Source organism: Eubalaena glacialis, chromosome 19 (assembly GCF_028564815.1).
Source record: "Eubalaena glacialis isolate mEubGla1 chromosome 19, mEubGla1.1.hap2.+ XY, whole genome shotgun sequence".
In the NCBI taxonomy this organism is placed as follows: Eukaryota; Metazoa; Chordata; class Mammalia; order Artiodactyla; family Balaenidae; genus Eubalaena; species Eubalaena glacialis.
The window spans coordinates 29,593,369-29,614,643 of NC_083734.1; the positions used below are offsets into that span (position 1 = coordinate 29,593,369).

Here is a 21,275-nt window from a genome sequence, read left to right on the forward strand (position 1 = left end):
GAGTACTGATATGCAGCCAGAATAAAAGCAGGCCACACAAAATAGGGTTGGATTTCAAAGGAAAAAATAATTTAAGTTTTTTTCCTTCTGCATTCATTTCTCTCTGTATGTAACCAATGTGAAATAACATTCCCACTTTATCAAGACCAAAAGTTAGGTACCAAGAAATTCATTGATTCCACAAATATTTATTGCCCTCAGTTGTATGACTGATACCGCTAGGAGGCAGGGCCATAAAGATAAATACAAAATGGGCACAATTTATTAGGGAAAGAGAAATGAAAACAAAAGTGGAGGCCTGTGTGTATAGTACACTAAGAAAATGTAAGGAGGTTTAAAGGACTGTGGCTTATGGAGATGCAAAAAGTCCAAAAGAAGGTGATAACTGGAAAAAGTTTTGAAGAATTCATGGGAGTTCACCAAGCCAACAGGAGGGAAAGGGCATTGCCAGAAGGCGGGGGCATGAACCTATGAGCTACCACCACTCCAAGAGGAAATAACAGGAAGCTTGATATGTAAGGAAATCAATTGGCAGGAGAAAAGGGAAAGGCAGGCAATGTTGGGATTCTGAAGGTCCTTACATGACTGAGATGTTCTGCTTTTATCCATGAATGATAGAGATCCAGCTTAATAAAGACCAGAGTGATGAAGAGGATTGTTGCTCTAAAAGGGTGGGTTGGAAGGAAATAGAAAGGGAATCTGGAACTCCAGAAGACCTGAACTATGATGATGACCATAGGGGAGCAGGAACATTATATTCTTATTAGTGGCCAGGCCCAAATGGGATACCTCTGCTTTATTCCCTGAACCTGGCTGCCTACATGGACTGTTAAACTTGCCCAAGGGAGAAGGGGGGAAAAAAAATCACTTTTTCTTTTTTCCTGGACAATTCCCAAATGAGGAGCTCTATATCCAAGCAATTTTTTCTGCTTTCCTGCATTTTTAACTGCCTCCTGGAGCCGTCTGCATTAATTAGTTCTACAGCCTCTTAGATTTCCATCCCAATTGCTAAGCAGAAAACTTTCTGCCCCCACTAAGATTTAGACGGCTAAAGGGAGGACCCCAGGGCTTGGCCTGTAAATGGCAGTGAAGGGATGAAATCAACTCCAGTCTGAGGTTCTGAGCTCAGAAAGCAAAACTAAGGTCACATCCCTGAGCTGAAGTGATCTGCAATCCTCACCGCCCTCCTCAAACCACCACCACTGACATCTACTGCCCCTGACCATCTCGGGAAGGCCAAGTTGTATTCCTACCATCTTTACATGCAATCCATCCAAATGATCTTTTGCCAAATCCCAGTGGAGTGTAGAGATTCTTGTGAAGGATTTGTGAAATTTTGTTGTTTTTCAATCAAACGTTCTCATTTTGTTTCTCTTCCTTCATTCGGGCTTTGGGGGAGAGCTCAGCTTTCAGTTTGGTGGTGAGTTATCAGTTAAACACCTCGTCCCCAAAGGGCTGTCTTGGAGTCTTTTATGAATGACATTGCAAACAGTCTCAGTTGATTCAACAAGGTGGACAACTATGTCCTCAGTGAAGACTCATGTGCTATAGCTGGGCTGTATCTACACGTGCTAACTTATTTAGGAGGAAAAGTTAGGTTTAAATATTGGATAAAATACTTTTAATATGAAATTAGTTATGACTTGGATGAAATTCAACTGATTATTTTCAAACCCAACTAGCCTTTAAAATAAAATAACCATATTCTCTTTTTTAACATCTGTGTATGGATATCTCTTGTGTACTGCAGTTAGAGGAAATCTGAAAAGGATGGTTCTGACGAATTCTTCCTCTATTTCTTTGGAATAAATATTAATATCTGTGAGTTGTCCTCATGCAATTTTAAAGAGTGCCAGAAAGACCAGAACAGACATCTGAAAGAATCCCCCAAAGGTGCAAATGAGGCCACTAAAAACCACAGAGGTTAAGTGGCACCCAATGTCACACAGGAAGTATGTGGCAGAGCTTGAATTCTACCCAGATGTCCTGGTTTCTTTGTCCAAATCTTTTTAGCTACATTTCTTCTTTTTTAAAAATATTTATTTATTTATTTATTTATATGTCTTAGGTTTACAACAAAATTCAGAGGAAAGTACAGAGATGTCCTGTATACCCCCAGCTCTCACACGTGCAGAGCCTGTCCCATTATCAACATCACTCACCAGAGTGGTACATTTTTTACTAAGGATAAACCTACACTAACACATCATAGTCACCCAAAGTTGATTATTTACCTTAGAGTTCACTCTTGGTGTTATACATTCTATAGGTTTAGATGAATATATAATGCCATGTAGCCATCATTATAATATCATAAAGAGTATTTTCACTGCCCTAAAAATCCTCTGTGTTCTGCCTATTCATTCCTCCCCCAACCCCCACCCCTGGTAAGGACTGACCTTTTAACTCTCTCCATAGTTTTGCCTTTTCCAGAATGTCATATAGTCGAAATCATATCATATGTAGACTTTTCAGATTGGCTTCTTTCACTTAGTAACATGCACTTAAGGTTCTTCCCTGTCTTTTCATGGCTTGATAGCTCATTTCTCTTTAGCGCTGAATAACATTCCGGAACTACACCCAGCAGTGGGCCAGACTATGCTTCCCCGGTCAGATTGTGCCGCCGATTTGGTTCTGCAGATGGGCAGAGTTGCTGGTTGGGGCTAGACTTGGTCTCTGCAGGTAGGGACTGGGTCTGCCAAGACCCCAGTGCTGGTTTTTGCAAGTCCCTCCCCCTTCTCTGTCGCAGATTCCCTGTGGTCAAGCCCCACAGAGTCCCTGCAATCCCCATGGGGGCTCCCAAGAAGTGACCCACAACACCTGGGGTGTGGAGTCTGGATGTCCCCTCGGGCTCTCTTTTCCCACTAGAGGAACCACAGGCTCAGGGACGACCTCTCAGTGTGATGCTGAGGCGGCCTGGGGGAGGACAATGCCGTCAGCCTGTAGCTACAATTCAATAACAAAATAATGAACAACCCAATTGAAAAATGAGCAAAAGACCTAAATAGACATTTTCCAAAGAAGATATATACAGATGGCCAATAGGCACATGAAAAGATGCTCAACATCACTAATTATTAGAGAAATGTAAATCAAAACTGCAGTGAGGTACCACCTCACGCCGGTCAGAATGGCCATCATTAAAAAGTCTACAGATAACTAATGCTGGAGAGGGTGTGGAGAAAAGGGAATCCTTCTACACTGTTGGTGGGAATGTAAGTTGGTGCAGTCACTATGGAAAACACTATGGAGGTTCCTCAGAAAACTAAAAATAGAATTACCATATGATCCAGCAATCCCATTCCTGGGCATATATCCAGGCAAAACTATAATTCAAAAAGATACATGCACCCCTATGTTCACAGCAGCACTATTCACAATAGCCAAGACATGGAAACAACTTAAATGTCCATCAACAGATGAATGGATAAAGATGTGGTATATATATACAATGGAATACTACTCAGCCATTAAAAAGAATGAAATTATGCCATTTGTAGCAACATGGATACAACTAGAGATTATCATACTAAGTGAAGTAAGTCAGAAAGACAAATACCATATGATATCACTTATATGTGGAATCTAAAATATGGCGCCAATGAACCTATCTGCAAAACAGAAACAGACCCACAGACATAGAGAACAGACTGGTGGTTGCCAAGGGGGAGAGGGTTGGGGTGGAATGGAGTGGGAGGTTGAAGTTAGCAGATGTAAGCTATTATATATAGCATGGATAAACAAGGTCTTACTGTATTGCTCAGAGAACTATATTCAATATCCTATGATAAACCGTAATGGAAAAGAATATTTTTAAAAAGTATATGTATGTATAACTGAATCACTTTACTGTACAGTAGAAATTAACACAACATTGTAAACCAACTATACTTCAATAAAAATAATAAATAAATAAATAAGAATTGCCTGCCTTCATCCTCAGGCAAATCTAAGAAAATACAATTTCCCTGACAGGTTACCTTAGTCAACAATAAGACAAGATGTGGGAGAAAGAACCACAGACTGAGGAGAATTGAGACCCAACAGGCTGAGTGTCCTTAGGCCTCTGAGCTGTTTATAAAGTTAGTGAACTGCACTAAATGACCTTCGTCTCTCCTTTCTCTGACATTCCCTGTCTTCTGAAAAAATATGGCTCATTGCATCCTGGCCGAATACAAAATGTTTGTACTTGGACCACATTCGCAGGAGTTGATGGCTCTGAATAAACCAGAGAATCCCTACCAGCAGAAAAATGTCATTTCTGGCTGTGGCAGCTTTGGTCTCTGAATTTTCCACAGCACCAGAGATAATGGCCCAGACAATTTTCCTTTTCTCTGCCTCTCATGTTTTTTGGCAATAAAAAGCCTATTGGAGATGGTAAATAATGTAAATGCAGCAGAATCCCAATCCTTCCCTGCAACACACTCCCACCACCATTTTAATCTACGAATCTGCCAAATCACACATCAACCAAAAGACACTCTGAGTTTATTACAAGATCCAGAGGATAGCTTCTTCACAAATGATTTCATTTTTCAGGCTTTCAATACAATGAGCTGAAGTGAGCCAGCCAACTCAGGTGAGTAGAGAAGGGATCCTTGAAATTTGTGGTGTCTGGGGATTTGGACATTCCCCACAGATAATCTAGCAAGTGCATCATGAAGCGAAAACAGTTTCTGTAAATGGAGAAGACAGAGTATGAAGAGGGGAGAGAAGGGAGATTGATGCAAACTACGAGAGGTCATGTGGGAAAAATTAGTCTATTTTCTCAGCTGCTGCCAAAAAATGTCACTGGTGATATAAAGAAATGGAAAATGAGAAAACTCCATTATCATCCAAAACCACTTGTCCATTTCCTGCTCCATGTGAAAAGGAAAATTGGACCATAAACCCGATTTACACGGGGTTGTGGTCTTCTGGCGCCCTCTACTGTCAGGGAGGGAGACTGCAGCTGCCTGCATTGAGGAAGAAAATGACGCCAAGCCAGAATCTGACCCTGGACCTGAGAATCAGTAAACTATTAGATAATGAGAAGAGAGAAAAGAAGAAAGGAGTGTGAGAGGGAGAGAGTGGACAGGAAATTCTCAAGTTCCTTCCAAGGCTGGAATCAAGGTTGAGTCCATATTCAGAAGAGAGCACTGCTCTCCTGAGTCCCACAGAGCTGGGTGATTAAATGGGTGAAATGCCTAGAAATGCTTAACAGAGGGCAGCTCTTGACGTCAGATAGGTGCTTGATGAATGAAAAAGGGGGAAAATGATAGAGAGAGAGTGGGGGGGGGGGGGAGATTGTAACTGGCCAAAATTGCCTCCCTCCAGCTCATCATTGTAACAGAAATGTCTGACTCTGTCACTCATCTAAACGTTTTTCGTAAATTGTATCAATCCTCCAGATATTTTCAAAAGTCTTTATGTTTGAACTACTGACTAAGGTAACAAGAAGTACTGTAATTTGAATTTTTATGGAGACTTATAAATTCTCAATTGTTCTATAAAGTATTTGTTGTATTTGGGTCATTTAAATTCAGAGACCTTAGAACCTGGTGTGCCTGGATCAGGGAATTTCTAATTTAGGGGTGGATGGGAAATGTCTACTCCTCATAACTATAAGAGGTATTATTTTCCAGTTTGTTTCATTTTACCTAAAACTGTTTGTGGCACAATAGATCATAGGCCACCACTGATTGAACAAGCACTACTGGTATCACCCCACTACCTGTGAAATAGAGACTGCTAACTGATGAGTGAGAGGTGTTATAAGACGGCTTTCACACTCCTCAGCAAATACTTGGTTCAGTGCCAGGAGGGTTGAGAGCTCTCTGACTGCCTTGACAATTACTAGAATGTAGCAGTTAGGTAAATGAGGCTGCAGTAACAAGTAGGCCCCTCCAATAAGCTCATTTCTTGCTCATGTCACAGTCTCAAGGTGATGTCCCCACTCAGCAGCCAGTGCTCCACATGGTGATTCAGGGGCCCAGGTTTCTTCCATCTTGTGGCTCTGCCATTCTGCAGGGTCAAAGCAGCATCATCCTTGTCCAGTCCTGGAAGAGACAAGACCAGAGATGGCCTCCATCCTTTGTGCTCAAGTCCCACTGGCTAGAGTTCAGGCATAAATCCACACCTAACTGCAGTGGTCCAGCCACGTGCCCAAGAAGAACACAGAATTTGGTGAACAACCAAGTTCTAGGCTGTGGCTACCAGAACTTTGGAGGTCAATTTGTGTTCTCCCTTCTGGTAACTCATGCTATTTAAATCCCTCATTATTATAAATCCCTCATATTAATCCATCACAACACTTCTAAATGCTAGCACTAACATTTACAAGTTGTGTCACTTCGGACAAACTACATAGTACCTCTAAGATACATATTTCCCTCATCTATAAAATAGTGATAATGATAGTACTTATAGATAGTACTTATATATTGTAGGGAATAAATGAGCTAGTGTATATAATGCATTCAGCATGGTGCTAGCTGTTAACTAGAATGACCACATTTATTATTTCCTTTTTCTGTTTTGACTGTTTTTCCAAATCAAAGAACATCAATAAATCTCTATTTTCGTTATGTTCAAAGTATCATATGGAGTAGATAGTTTATCCCTGCCCTCAATGAATTAAATCTATTTTGAAGATGAGACATAAAACTGGTGAAAAGTAAAGCCTTAAGAATATTTATATATGTATGGCTGATTCACTTTGTTATAGGGCAGAAACTAGCACACCATTGTAAAGCAATTATACTCCAATAAAGATGTTTTAAAAAATAAAATAAAATAAAATAAAATAAAGTGTACAAAAAAAAGAATATTTATACAGAATATTGAGCCAAAGATAGAAAAATTTCAATTAAAAAGTACGTGATTAATTCTCAAATTAGTTGTGTGTACAATGAAATTTTCAGAAGGGAGAGTTAATGTAAGATCTTATGGGGGAGGTAAGATTTGGATTGGTCTTCAAGAGTAGATTCTAGATAAGGATAAGAGGTAAGAATGAGGACAGAAGGCACTATAGGAAACTAGAATGACCTAAAAAAAAAAAAAAAGGCAAAGACCAAGAAAGCAGGGACATGAGGGAGGGGGAGGGGAGCAAGGAAAAGTTGATAGACAAGATGATACAATTTTTCTAAATGTATGAGAATAATAAAAATAAAGCTGGAAAGGTAGGTTTGTGCTAATAGAAGGCTAAGCTAAGAACTTGTCTTTGTAAGCCAGTGACCAGCAAATCTAAATGTGCAGGAAAAAGCCTTTTGCAGGCAGGGGAAGATATATAAAAGCAGGTGGAATGCAGGAGTTAAAAGCATGGGCTCCAGAGACACTGCCTAATTCAAACCTTGGCTCTGTCACTTAAAACATATGACCTTGGGCAACTTTGTCAACCTGTCTCTCAGTTTTCTCATCTCTAAAATGAGGTGATAAACTTTCACAGAGCTATTGTGAAGATTGTATGACTCAATGCACGCATGGGAACCATTGGAAGAGGACCTGGCACATGGTAGGGCAGCATTGGTATCAATGGTGATGATAGTGATAGTCGTGGTCTGCCCCTAAGGGGAGCCTTCATTATTCCAGGATTGAAGTCAACCTAGCTCTATACAATTGCTACTAGTAGGACACCTTTCTTTCTTAGTAATCATGAACTCCAGAACCACTGGACCTTTAGAAACCTTTAATGAGCTTATGTTTCCATTTGGCTTCATATATACAAGTAGAGCCAGGCATTTGTAAGTCCAACTCAAAATATCAGTTTTCCCTGAAGCTAGGTATTCATTTGCTAGGGTTGCCATAACAAAATACCACAGACTGGGTGATTTAAACCACAGAATTTTTCTTCTCACAATTCTGGAGGCCAGACATTCAAGACCAAGGGCTTGGCAGGTTTGGTTTCTCCTGAGGCCTCTCTCCTTGGCTTACAGATGGCCGCCTTCTTACTGAGTTCTCACATGGCCTTTCCCCTGTGTGCACATCCCTGGTGTCTCCCCGTGTGTCCAAATTTCCTCTTATAAAGACAACAGCCATATTGGATGAGGGCCCACCCTCATGACCTCATTTTAGTTTAATCACCTCTCTAAGGGCCCTTTCTCCAAACACAGTCACATTCTGAAGTACTGGGGGTTGGGGTTTCATCATATGAATTTGGGGGGACACAGTCAATTCACCCCACAACACCAAGCTAGGATCTTTCTCCTCATTATAATATTTTCTCCAGTCCCCTGTCACAGAGGTCACTTTTCATGACCATTATCTCATAATAAAGAGTTTGAGACTTTACCAAGAAAGCCAAGAGGTGTACTTGTGGTGACCATCCCCAGATACATACTCAGTGCTTCCTGTGCCATATTCTGGGCAGTGTGCCTGGATCCAGCCATACACGGAACAACCTGCCTGCCCTGGTGAAGCTTGCATGCTAATAGGGGTGCCATAATCTAACAAAATACATGACAGCACTTGGAGTGAGTCAGATGTGAACAAGTGCCATGGAGAATAAGAAAGAAGAATAAGGGAGAAGTGGAGCCCCCTGGGCAGGGGGATGACTACCTTATAAGGGGTGGTCATGGGAAGCCCCTCTCCTAGGGTCACATTTTAGCAGTGACTTGAGGAAGTCAGGGAATAAGCCATGCGGATAATTGGAGGAAGAACATTTCAGGCCAACAGAACATCAAGTGCTAAGATCCTGAGCTGGGAGTGACTAGGAACATCAATGTGGCTGGAGCAGAACAGGTGAGGGAGAAAGTGTTTGGAAATGAGAGGAGAGGTAGGTCAGGTCCCCTGTGTGGTGCCTTGCTGTCATTGTAGGGATGTTGGCTTTTGCTGGAGTGAAATGAGAAGTCACTAGAAGGTTTTTTTTAATTAATTTTTATTGGAGTATAGTTGCTTTACAATGTTGTGTTAGTTTCTACTGTACAGCAAAATGAATCAGTTATGCATATACATATATCCCCTCTTTTTTGGATTTCCTTCCCATTTAGGTCACCACAATGCATTAAGTAGAGTTCCCTGTGCTATACAGTATGTTCTCATTAGTTATCTATTTTATACATAGTATCAAGAGCGCATATATCTCGCTAGAAGGTTTTGAGCATGGTCTGATTTGTTTTTAAAGGCTCCACTCAGATTATTGTGTTGAGAATAGACTGGGTGAGGGAGTGGGGAAGGGCGAGTGAGTAGGTCAACTAGTTACAATTGTCAGGTTAGACGGTAACAGTAAAGTAGAAGCAGTGAAGTTAGTAAGAAAGGTTTAGATTCTTGATGTTTCTAATGTAGAACCACCAGGAATTTCTGTTATTCCATCTGGTGCTTATAACTCCCTCTAGATTGCCTTTGGCATCCTGCCAATCAGCACTATCAAGGTTTCAGTTGCATTGAGCATTCTCTGTATCCTGGAGTCAAGTGTACAGCTTAAATCCATGCATAGCCTCCCAAGTTCAATCTCCATATCAAAATAAATGAGCACTAACATTACATAAATCCTACATAGGAAACTGGATAAAGTAGGCATCTTTAACCATCTATATTCTGATCACAGGTTATAAAAAGTCCAAAGCCAAAAGGAATGCAGAATGCCTCCAGATGGTATCATATTCGGATAAAGAAATATAAAATGTCATCATGCATGTGAAACATTTCTAACCAGAAAACGAAAAGAGAGCAGAAGAGAGGAAGGCAGACCAGGAAAGTGATAAAATTTGCTAACCCTAAAAGTGGGTGGCTAGCATGGTGCAACAGTTCTTGTCAATACTTTTGAAAGCAAGCTACAAAATTGTTTTCTAATTGCTGACGTTAAGAAGTTGTACCTTGAGTTTTTCTTATTTAAGATGAAGACTTTAGCATAGTTCTACTCATCTTTTCCTTCCCTGATTTTTGTTCTGAGAGTTTAGCTCAACACAATTTTTATTAAGTAAAAATTATCGAGTAAGAGGTGGGCGGAGGGCGCAGGAAGTGCGCCTGGTTGCCTTTCGCCGCCCGGAACGCGAACTGAGCATTTCAGATCTGCTTGGTAAACCAGGTGCACCACCATACTGGCCACAAAACTTGTATTGTCTCTGGACACTACCTTCCAGGGTTTTCCTCCCAGCTTTCACCAAGGCCTCCCCTGTTGTGAAGAATTCCATCACGAAGACTCGATGGCTCTTCACACCCAGCAGGGAATATGCCACCAAGACAAGAATTGGGATCTGGCATGGGAAAACTGGCCAAGGACTCAAAAGAGGCAGCTTTGGAACCATCATTGGAAAAAATATTTAAAATTGATCAGTTGAGATGTTTTATTGCTAGAGGGGCTGCTGTTGGTTTTGGTGTTCTGTGCTACTGTGGCTTGGAAATGTCTAATGAGATTGGCGCTATTGAAAAGGCTATAATTTGACCTCAGTATGTGAAGGATAGAATTCATTCCACCTATATGAACTTAGAAGGAAGTATTGGCTTAACAGCTTTGTCTGCCCTGACAGTGAGCAGAACTCCTGCTCTCGTGAACTTGATGATGAGAGGCTCTTGGGTGACAATTGGTGCAACCTTTGATTGCACCAGTTGTCATGCAGCCATGATTGGAGCTGGAATGCTGGTACAGTCGATATCATATGGCAGGAGCCCAGGCCCAAAGCATCTTGCTTGGTTATTACATTCTGGTGTGATGGGTGCAGTGGTGGCTCCTCTGATGATATTAGGGGGACCTCTTCTCATCAGAGCTGCATGGTACACGGCTGGCATTGTGGGAGGCCTCTCCACCGTGGCCATGTGTGCGCCCAGCGAGAAGTTTCTGAACATGGGAACACCTCTGAGCATGGGCCTGGGTCTCATCTTTTTGTCCTCACTGGGATCTATGTTTCTTCCACCTACCACTGTGACTGGTGCCACTCTGTACTCAGTGGCAATTTATGGTGGATTAGTTCTTTTCGGCATGTTTCTTCTGTATGACACACAGAAAGTAATCAAGCATGCAGAAGAGGACCAGTGTATGGAGTTCAAAAATGTGATCCCATCAATTCAATGCTGGGAATCTACATGGATACATTATACATATTTATGTGAGTTGCCGGTATTCTAGCAACTGGAGGCAACAGAAAGAAGTGAAGTGACCAGCTTCTGACTTCCTTAATACATCAGATATCTAGCTTGTTTAATAGGGGCAGATATTTGTTAAATAGTTTGTGCAAGCAGCTTTCATTGAAGTTTAGAAGATAAGAACTTATCAGCATGTTTCAAGTGTTCCAGTAATGTGATGCTTCGGGTCTGCTTTTTCTTCTGCAGAATAAATTCAGTAGTTCTATTCCAAATAGCACACACATTTTCAATTATCATGTTTGAGTAATTCTAAAATGTTCTAATGAGTGTGAAAACCAAGGTTTGTGTTGCAGGAATTTAAATATTTTATCTATTTTTAAATTTATTTGGTTAAGTGAAACTTAACAAACTTGTGTACCTCCTTTTTTTTTTTGAATGTGGACTATTAACAAGTAATGTCACAAGTGACATAGGGGTTTGGTAAAGGGACCAGAGAGAAGTAAAGGGTCACCTGCAGTCTTTCTTTGAATGCTGAGAACTAAGAACTTAGTAATTGTGGTGAGTCAGTGAGGGGGGTTGGACATTTGGAAACAAGTCATGGCTGTACATCTGCAGAAGCACTGAGCAGAAAACAAAGACACAGGTGATTGTCAAGGCTGTCCTTATAGTACATATGTGATCATGTTTGGCTTCCCATTGTTTGACACTGTTAGGAGAGTCCACAATGCCAATCATATGGAGAATTCCTGTTATATAGTATGTGTGCGTGTGAGTCTTACTTTTGAATCGTCTAGAACAAAATATCCTTAAAACACTCGAGAAAAAATACTCAAAGCATGAAAATTGTTGCATTTTTAAGTATACAAAACAATATGTTCATAATTGCTGAATATTTTTGTAAATTTATTGAAATGTTTAAAGGAAAACATTCTTGCCTTTCTCATCTGTTCAAGCTTTAAAGCCTGTTTGTGGTTTACATTTGAGATTATGAAAGCAGTTTTTCCCCTCAGATTTGGTTTCTTGCATTCCCTCTCAGAGGAATCACTAAAAAACGGAAGGCAAAGTGAGGTTTTTTTCATGAACTATATCAATCAAAAATATAATGGAGAAAATGCTTCATTAGAGTTTCCCCTAGCAGAATTTTCCTCCTCTCCTCCATAGACCATTATTTAACTCTCTTGTGCCATTTGTAAGCTTTTTGATACAGAAGTTATTTTTGGAAGTTCTTATGAATGAAATAAGTGTATGATTATTGAGATAGTTGGTGTTTTGACAAAGATTTATTACAGTAATCCAGAAATAATTATTCTTACCACCTCAATTCACATAGAATGCTTATTTCTGACATAATAAAGGTCCCAGCCAGATAAAAAATAAAAAAGTAAAAATTATCACTATTACTAACTAGTACTATTTTAATTGAAAAATGACCATTCTGAAGACTCTGGTTCCCCACCAGCTCTCTCAGATAAAAGCTGATTTTTTTTTTCCATACTCCATGTGGTAGGTTGAAAAATGACCTTCCAAGAAGAGATCCACATTCCAATTCCTGGAATGTTACCTTATATGGCAGTTTTTGCAGATGCCATTAAATTCAAGATCTTGAGATGGGGAGATTATCCTGGATTATCTGGGTCGGCTCAAAATGCAATCAAATGTACACTTCTAAGAGTGAAGCAAAAAGAGATTTAACACACACACAGAGGAGAAGGCAATGTGAAGATAGAGCAGAGAGAGATTTGAAGATGCTGGCTTTGAAGATTGAAGAGATGTAAAACACAAGCCAAGGAGTGCCAAGAACCTCCAAAAAAAAAAAAGAGAGACAAGGAACAACGGATTCTCCCTAGAATCTCTAGAGGGAGCACAGCCTGGCCAATACCTTGATTTTGGCTCAGTAATACTGACTTTGGACTTCTGACCTCTAGAACTGTGAGAGAATAAATTTCTGTTGTTTCAAGCCACAGAGTTTGTATTAATTTGTTACAGCAGCTACAAGAAACTAATACACCCACATACTTGAGAGCTGCAGTTTAAGTAGGTGGTTTGTTACCCTGAATGCTACTTCTAAACATATCTTTCCCCTTTATCTATCAGACTTGACCATCAGACACCTCTTCCTTTTACTGTGATCTGGCTATCTCCTGACCACTCCCCACTCATCAAGGGCTTTAGTGCTCAGCTGTCTTCACTCTCTTCACTCTTACTCTTTCCTACTTGGAAATTTCAACAATCCTCTGTTCCTGCAGATTTTTCACTATTCAGTTGAGAGGACATGCCCTTCACTCCACTCCAGCCATCCACACTTTTATGGTTCTCCCGAAATCTTATCATCACCAATAACCATACACCTTCTGAAATCTCAGTTCCAGTCATGCCCCTCCCATCCACCACCTCCAGCCCTCCCGGCTCATGGACTCAGTTCTCTGCCCCTACCGTCTCTTGACCACACAGGGGCCGCCATTGCACTGACCCTACCACTTATCACTACTCCACACTGCCCCCCCACCCCTGTATGTCCTCATTTACCTCCAGCTTAGAAGCTTTGATCTAGTTTGAGAATCATTTCCTTCCTATCACCCTTATTGGCCCTACCCTCTGTTTCTTCATCTGATTAAGCCTCCAATCTGCTTAACCAAACTATCTACCTACTCTGAGCTAAACATCTTACTTTAAATTCATGATGACTAATCTCAACTCAACACTGCCCAGCACTCCTACCCTACTTCCCTAGGATATTTGTTTTCTCTTTCTCCAACACAAATATTTCAGAACTTTTCGTTTTCAACAGGCCACACATTTCCTCACTCAATCTCTGCTGATGACTTTGACTCATTCCTGAGTGAAAAACAAAACAAAACTCAGGAATCAGATGAAACTAACCTCATCTTCCTACCACTAAAGCCACTCAAAACCCACTTTTCCTCCTCTATTGATATGACGGAATAATTGTCCCAGCTCCTAGCTGTGACCCATTCTTCCATGTTTACATGGGATCTCATCCCTGCTCAAGGAACTTGACCCTATAGTTTTCCCTTTTCTCTTGTGTTATCAACTGCCCTTTCACAACTGGACTGTTCCCATTGGCTCACATACATGCTTTAACATCACTCATCTAAAAAAAATTTTTAAAGCAAACACCTGTCTTTCACTCCCACACTGGCTTCCAGCTACTTCATTTCTCTGCAGTCTTGCACACCCAAACCCCTCAAAACTATCTATACTCAGTCTCTATTTTCTTACCTTCTTTTCTCAACCTACATTTTTGGGTTTCATTCCTCACCCCACCCACCTTCATGAAAAACTCCTTCAGTTTTTATCAGGGTCTCAAAACCAATGGTCAATTCCCTATTCTCATATTACCCAATCACTTAGCAGCTTTTAACCAGGTTGGCTACTTCCTTTTTTACACCTACTTTTCCCTGGGTTTCTCTGATACCGTGCTCCCCTGGCTTACCTTTTACCTCACTGGCCACTCCTTTGTTTCATTTGTTGGCCCCTTCTTGTCTGCTGAGTCTCTAAACGTTGGAATACTCTGGACCCCATCCTTAGCCTTCTTCTCTACCCTATCGGCATTTTCTCCCAATCTTGTCTTGTCCAGTTCTGTCACTATGAATGCTACCTCTATATTGCTAACTCCAAAATCTGTACCTGCAACACTGATCTTCCCACTAAGATCAAGACCCAGATATCCAGCTACCTCCTCAGCATATCAAATTTAACTAATCCTAAGGAGAACTCTTGATCCACCCCCCAAACCAGCCATGTGCATGTCACTAAGTGATAACCCCATATATGGTACCCCCCTATACCCAGTTGCTCAGGCCAAAATCCTCTTTCTCTCATCACTTACATCCAATCCTCAGCAAGTGCAACATATATTTCTCAAATCCAAGCCACTTCTTAGCATCTTCATCAACACTCCAGTTCATGCCATCATCACATCTCACCTACACCATTGCAGCAGTCTCCCTTACCCATCTCTCTTCTCCAACTCTTGTCTCTCTGTAATTCATTCTCTGAAGATCAGACATAGAGAGTTTCTCCAAGATTAAGTGTGATCACTGTCACTCTATTTAAATCTCTCTGATAGCTTCCTGTGGCAATTAGAATAAAATCCAAATTCCCTAGTATAGCTTACGAAGCCCTCTGTGATCTGACCCTGCATTAATCTACTACAGCTTTGTTACAGAGATGGAATTTTCTGCTGCCCATTGTGCCTTTTCTCAGGGTTCCTCCTATTTTTTTGCTCTCTTTATTTTTTTTATTTTATTTTATTTTTTTCCAGCCTTACTGAGATACAATTGACCTATAACATATGTCAAACCATCACATTGTACACCTTTAACTTGTGAGGAATAGCTGCCCATGATGTAAGGCACCACCATCTCCACCACCCCCTCCTTCTATACTCACTTCCCTTGGATTGAAGATGTTGAGGATAGGAGGACAGCAATAAGGTTCTATGTGTCCTGGGTCTATGATACAGGGGCAGATGGTGGGTTTGTTTGGACAAATGTCCAACTATCTTTAAACATTCTCTATTTAATTAATGCAAGGCCTGATTATGCCCTGCAGTGAAAACTGTTTAAATACTGCTAAATCTAGTTCTATCTACCTGATGTCATGAGTCTCTCAAATTCTTGTATTGGGTTGTCTTTCAGTCTTATTTTAATGCATGTATAATTTACAGGCATGACTCAAGCATACGAAACCTATTTTCCTTCATTTCTCTGTTAGAAAGATAAATTAATTCAGAAGCCTCCACATCTGCCAATGATGAAAATCCAATCTTGCCAATAAAAAGGAGTTCAACGACTTCTTGTTTAAAGCGTCATCTTTGGGGAAGTAAATACTTATTCAAGTTCTGGATTCTCCCTTGTCGCCTTCTTCCCACATTCTTTCTGGGAATCATCTAAGTTCCCCCTGGAACTTAGGTCCCAGCTTTGGGGAAGGAACATGTGGTCTACATATTTTCGTTTGTCTTCAATGTCCCCCACTGACGTGTGGCTTGTCCCATCTGTTCTTGGGCATCAGACTCTGCACCAGCTACTTCACTGCTCCTGTCCAAGCCTCCAGTCACACAGCTGGCATTCTGCTCACCGTGTGCTCTTTGGTAGAACTCTGAGACCTTCAACTGAACATCTCTCAACTCTTCCACCTTAATCCTATTTGTGGGTCTTGGAAACTCTTGGCTATTTTCCTTGCACCATCCTGATATGCCTTCAATTGTAAGGTAGCCCTGGCTTGTCCAGTTAGCCACCTTTCTTGGAAACTGTTCTCTACTATTCCAGCACGCTGCTGCTCAGTGTCATATAGGGCATGTGGCCTCTCCAAGAACCTGACAATCTCCCAGAGACATACTATGCAACCAGATCCCAAGACTTTCAGCTTTGGAGTTCTATCTGTGTGAGTCTACAGTCTCTCCACCGATAGATGGTTTGGGGGAAGGGAAGGGCCTTCACAGGGGCACACTAACATCTACTCTCTTGTTACCTCCCCTTGGAATTCCCCTTTCAACTCTTTATTGCCTGAAAAGTAGAAAAGTTGCTCACATTCTTTACTTTCTCTTTCCTATATTTTGGCCTGAGGTGTAAATTCTAGGTTCTTAGTCTCTTGATACACAAAACCAATATTTTGTAATTTTAAAAATGGTCTTTGCTCTCCCCACAATGCCTGGCAATAAGCCTATGGACTTTGGTATAAATTTACAGAAGTCTACAAAAGAGCTCAAGAATGATGAATCTGACTCTTTCAGGATGTATATCTCCTGAGAGTCACTACCTTTAGAAACCCTGGATGATGAAGGGGAAGAGAAATGGGTTCAAATAATTCTTGGGAAGGGGAGAGGGAAGAAACAATCTTTAAACACCTTTAAAATACTACCCCCTGCTACACTGCTTTTTTATTTCTTTTGTAGGTCTTTATATTTTTCTGTATCTTCCAAGGAATTTTATTGGGCAGATATAAAAGGCTATATCAGGGGCTGCCAACCAGTTGCTATTTTTAAACTTGTGTTTATTTTTTATGGAAGCAAATTTCACATACAGGAATTTTCTTTCATCTCAGGCATTTTCTTCATGGAGCCATACTTAGCAAAGGAGCCAGGAACCAAAACCAGAGCTAGAAGGGCAAGTACCCAAAGGAAGCAGAGGTAGGTATATCCAAAGTAGAGCTTTGCTTATCTCCCAGTTTGCTCCAAGCCATGCCTTGTTTTATCTAAGCATTAGAGAGATGGTACATTCATTTTCTAGTACTGCTGTAACAAAAATACCACAAACTGGGCCACTTAAAGCAACAGAAATTTATCCTCTCACAGTTGTGGAGACTGGAAGTCTGAAATCAGAGTGTTAGCAGGGTCGGTTCCTTCTAGAGTCTCTGAGGGAGAATCTGTCCCGTACCTTTCTCCTAGCTTCTGGTGGTGGCCAGCAATCCTTGGCATCCCTTGGCTTGTAGCTGCCTCACCCCAATCTCTGTCTCCATCTTCACATGGCCTTCTCTCTGCGTATCTCTGTGTCTTCATATATCCTCCTTATAAGGACACCAGTCATTGGATTTAAGGCCCACCCTTATCTACCATGACCTCATCTTAACTAATTACATTTGCAAAGACCTTATTTCCAAAGAAGGTCACATTCTGAGTTTCTAAGAGGATATGAATTTGGAGGGAGACTCTATTCAACCTAGTTCAGGTGGAAAAAATATCTTGAAGTTGTTCTGTGATAATACATGGAAGTATTTTTCCAGAAGGTCCCAGGTGAGCCACACACTAGATTCTGACTGCGAAGTTGAGAGGGGCCATGGGTTGGAGGTAGTTATGTTCTCTGAGTGCAAATTTTTAGGTCAAGTAGACTTTTGAAAATATAGATGGTTAGCATTTGGTTTTTATGATGATTGTCATTCTTGCTTTTCTAACATCTATCACATCTAGACCTCTTTCATCTTCCTCTCTACCTAGTCAATAGCTCCAGAGAAAAAGCACTAGATTAGAATTCAAAACTTTGCTTAAAGTCTTATTTCTATCATTTACCGTCTGCTTGGCTCAAGCAAATCACGTCCCTGAGCTTCCATGTCCTCAACTGTAAAATAATTAGACTTCCAATGATTCTTTTGTAAGTTTGTGACATTTTTACCTCTGAAGTTATTGAAAATTAAAACTACACTAAGGCTTTTTGGATTCTGTATTTTATTGAAGAAGCAAGGCAGTGTGTAATGTCAGAGATAAACTCCTATGCAGCATAATTAAAATTCAAAAATATTTTTGGAGTTTTAAGAAATAAACTCTAGTTGCCTGGAAATGCATTTACATGGAGCACATATTTATCTGGCATTATTAGGTGACGTCCCAGGTCAGCAGACAAAATGGACTAGACTGTGAATAAGTGTGTACACAAATGAGAGCCCAGGGAATATCTACCTGATTAGGTTTCAAATGGCCCAGAGCACATAGCATAGGGTATTCTATGTAGATATTTGATTTATATTTCAGGCAGGAGAAGAGAGGTGGAAGGGTGAGAGGGAGAAAGGGAATAAGAATGAGCTGATTAGAATTCCATTGCCTCCCTGAGCTTAGGTTTCCTCATCCTAAGACGCAGCTGATGCTCCTCCTGTTCATTAGTGCTCTCTACCTATCATCAGGCACTCAGTGTAGCTTCAGCATTTATCACATCGTCAAGCTCCAAAGCACCAAGCAGGCTGCCACATGGTAAGTGCACAATACATGTTTGTAAATGAGTGAAGGAAAGACTATGTCCGGACTATGTCAAGGGGTTGTTTTGAACTGTAGCTTCTTATTATTACCTCTGTCACCCCCTGCTGCTGATTACAAAGCGCCCTCCCAGCTTGCCTTTGCCAGTTTTTTCTTTAGTTAGCAGTCTCTGCTTTGGCCACTAGATGGCACAAGAGGAAAGTTCTTTAAAGATCAGGAATGAAGGAAAGGTGCTTTGGAGACGTTGAGCTGCCACCCCCAGGGTTAATTTAACAAACCAGGTAGCCAGCATTTCACTGAACACATTGGAAGGAAGCAAAGCCTCCACAAGGCTGGATTTGAAATGACCTTTGGGCACTGGTAGATACAAAGACAAAAACACTCTCTGCAGATAGTAATAACCACCTGGAACATACTGCTGCCTTTTAAAGCCTTGCTGTAATCCGGGAGCACTGAAGTGACTTACAGAAGCACCCGACAACTCCACTTGCTGAGACAACTCCACTTCGGTGCTCACGAAGAAACTTTCTATTATAAATGGACTTTGTCTTTAGATCTGCCTCCAGGGAGAAAAAGCTGTGGTCATTCCAGCATAAGACCTTCCAACCTTGTGACAGGTGTATGTTTCACTGTAACAATAAATTGGTATTGTTTTAAACATCAGTCTCCTATGAGCTTGGTAAATGTGAATTGCAACCAGGAAAAGGACTTTCTCTTGACAAAATGAACTATCTGAGCCTGTTGGACTGGTGTCATGTCTGTGTTGAATGCCTCCTATGACATCTCTTAGTGGCACCACTGCTCTGGTGACCCATTTTCTACACACCCTTCTTTCACACATCTGTGGTCATGATTCCCCATCCTGGCTGCATATCAAAATTATCCATGAAGATTATTACTGATGCAGAGTCGCAGACTCCAGCCCCAAAGATTCTAATTCAATAGATCTGGCGTTGATCTGGGAATCTGTGTTCCTAAGAAGCCCAGTTGATTCCAACGAGCCTGCAGTGTTTGAGAACCATTCATCTTTCTAAGTATAATTCCACAGCTTAGTCCAGAACCACAGATTCACGGAATATTTTATTTGATAAAGGTCTCCACATCAATAAGAATGCCTTTTACAGCAACCCTGAACCCTCAGGTTCCCAGGGAAGCTGGGTATCAAGGACTAGTCGGGAAGCTGCTAGGCCATTAAAGCCTAACAGCCACAAGAAACTAGCAGACCTCTGGGACCTTTGACCTTTAACCAGGCGTATCAAAAGAATCCCATTAGCTCTTGGAGAAATGGCCCTGTCTGGTCAAAAATGTATACGTGAAGGACTTCCCCAGTGGTTCAGTGGTTAAGACTCTGTACTTCCACTGCAGGGGGCCACAGGTTCGATCCCTGGTCAGGGAACTAAGATCCCGCATGCTGTGTGGTACAGCCAATAAATAAATAAATAAATAATATACACACACACACACACACACACACACACGCACACATGCACACACACGAGACCATGAGACCAAGGCCAGATACATAATTTGTGAGCCCAGTACAAAATTAAAAATTATTAAAAAATTGAAGATGGAGACAGCAGGGCATTAAACTAAGTGTGCGGCCCTTCTGAGCAAGAGGCCCTGTGCAACTGCCCAGATCCCATGCCCGTGAGGTTGGCCCTCTACAGGACTATTGGGACAGGCTACCACTGAGGCAGGAAGATGATTATAAATCAAGGGATAGCTGTATTTTTATCTGATCTTCTTTTCAATTTGCTTATTTTTCTGCATCCACACAGCAGCCAAGGTGATCTCTTTAAAGTGCAATTTGTCCCGTCCCTCCCCTGCATTAACTGATCCAGTGGTGCCCATAGATCCGGCATCAACTCTAAAGCCCTGAGCAGGGCTAGCACATCCTTTTGCAATTTGACTCCTGCCCACCGCTCTCATGTTATGCTCCCCGTTCTTTCTCTATACTACAGTCCACTGCCCTTGTTTCAATTCCTCTTGTTTTCCAGACTTCTTTCTGCTCAGACCTCTCATGAATGCCGTTCTCTGTGGCTTGAAAAATCTTCCTTACCTGTCCTAACCTGGCTAAATTTTGACTATCATTCAGGTCATAGGTTAAATGTCTCTTCCTCATGGAAGCTTTCTCTGACCCACCTTGGGACACACTCTCCTATCACCCTCTCCTTGTCTTTATAAATTTATTCCCACTGTTCTTAAATGGTGACTTGTGCTATTATTTGTTTAATGTCTGTCTCCCCTGCTAGACTAAATGCTTCTATCTCATTATTGTTTGGCACAGTACCTAGAAAACAGAGGTGCTCAAGAAGTATTTTTGAATTAACGAATGAAAAAAACCAACAAAGGCAGAAAGGGTGAAAATGTCAGGCGCTGTGCGTGTTCCTCTTATTAAAGAAACACATCCATTCCCAAAGCCCAAATCACTCCAAAGATGGATACTTGGCATTAAAATCTCCCTTAGAGGGCTTCCCTGGTGGTGCAGTGGTTAAGAATCTGCCTGCCAATGCAGGGGACACGGGCTCGTGCCCTGATCCAGGAAGATCCCACATGCTGCGGAGCAACT

The 21,275-nt window shown here is 41.3% G+C and overlaps 1 pseudogene; it reads left to right on the forward strand.

Annotated features, from left to right (window-relative positions):
* The first annotated feature begins 8,698 nt into the window (after window positions 1-8,698).
* Window positions 8,699-11,067, forward strand: LOC133080384 (growth hormone-inducible transmembrane protein-like; annotated as a pseudogene).
* Window positions 11,068-21,275: the final 10,208 nt, after the last annotated feature.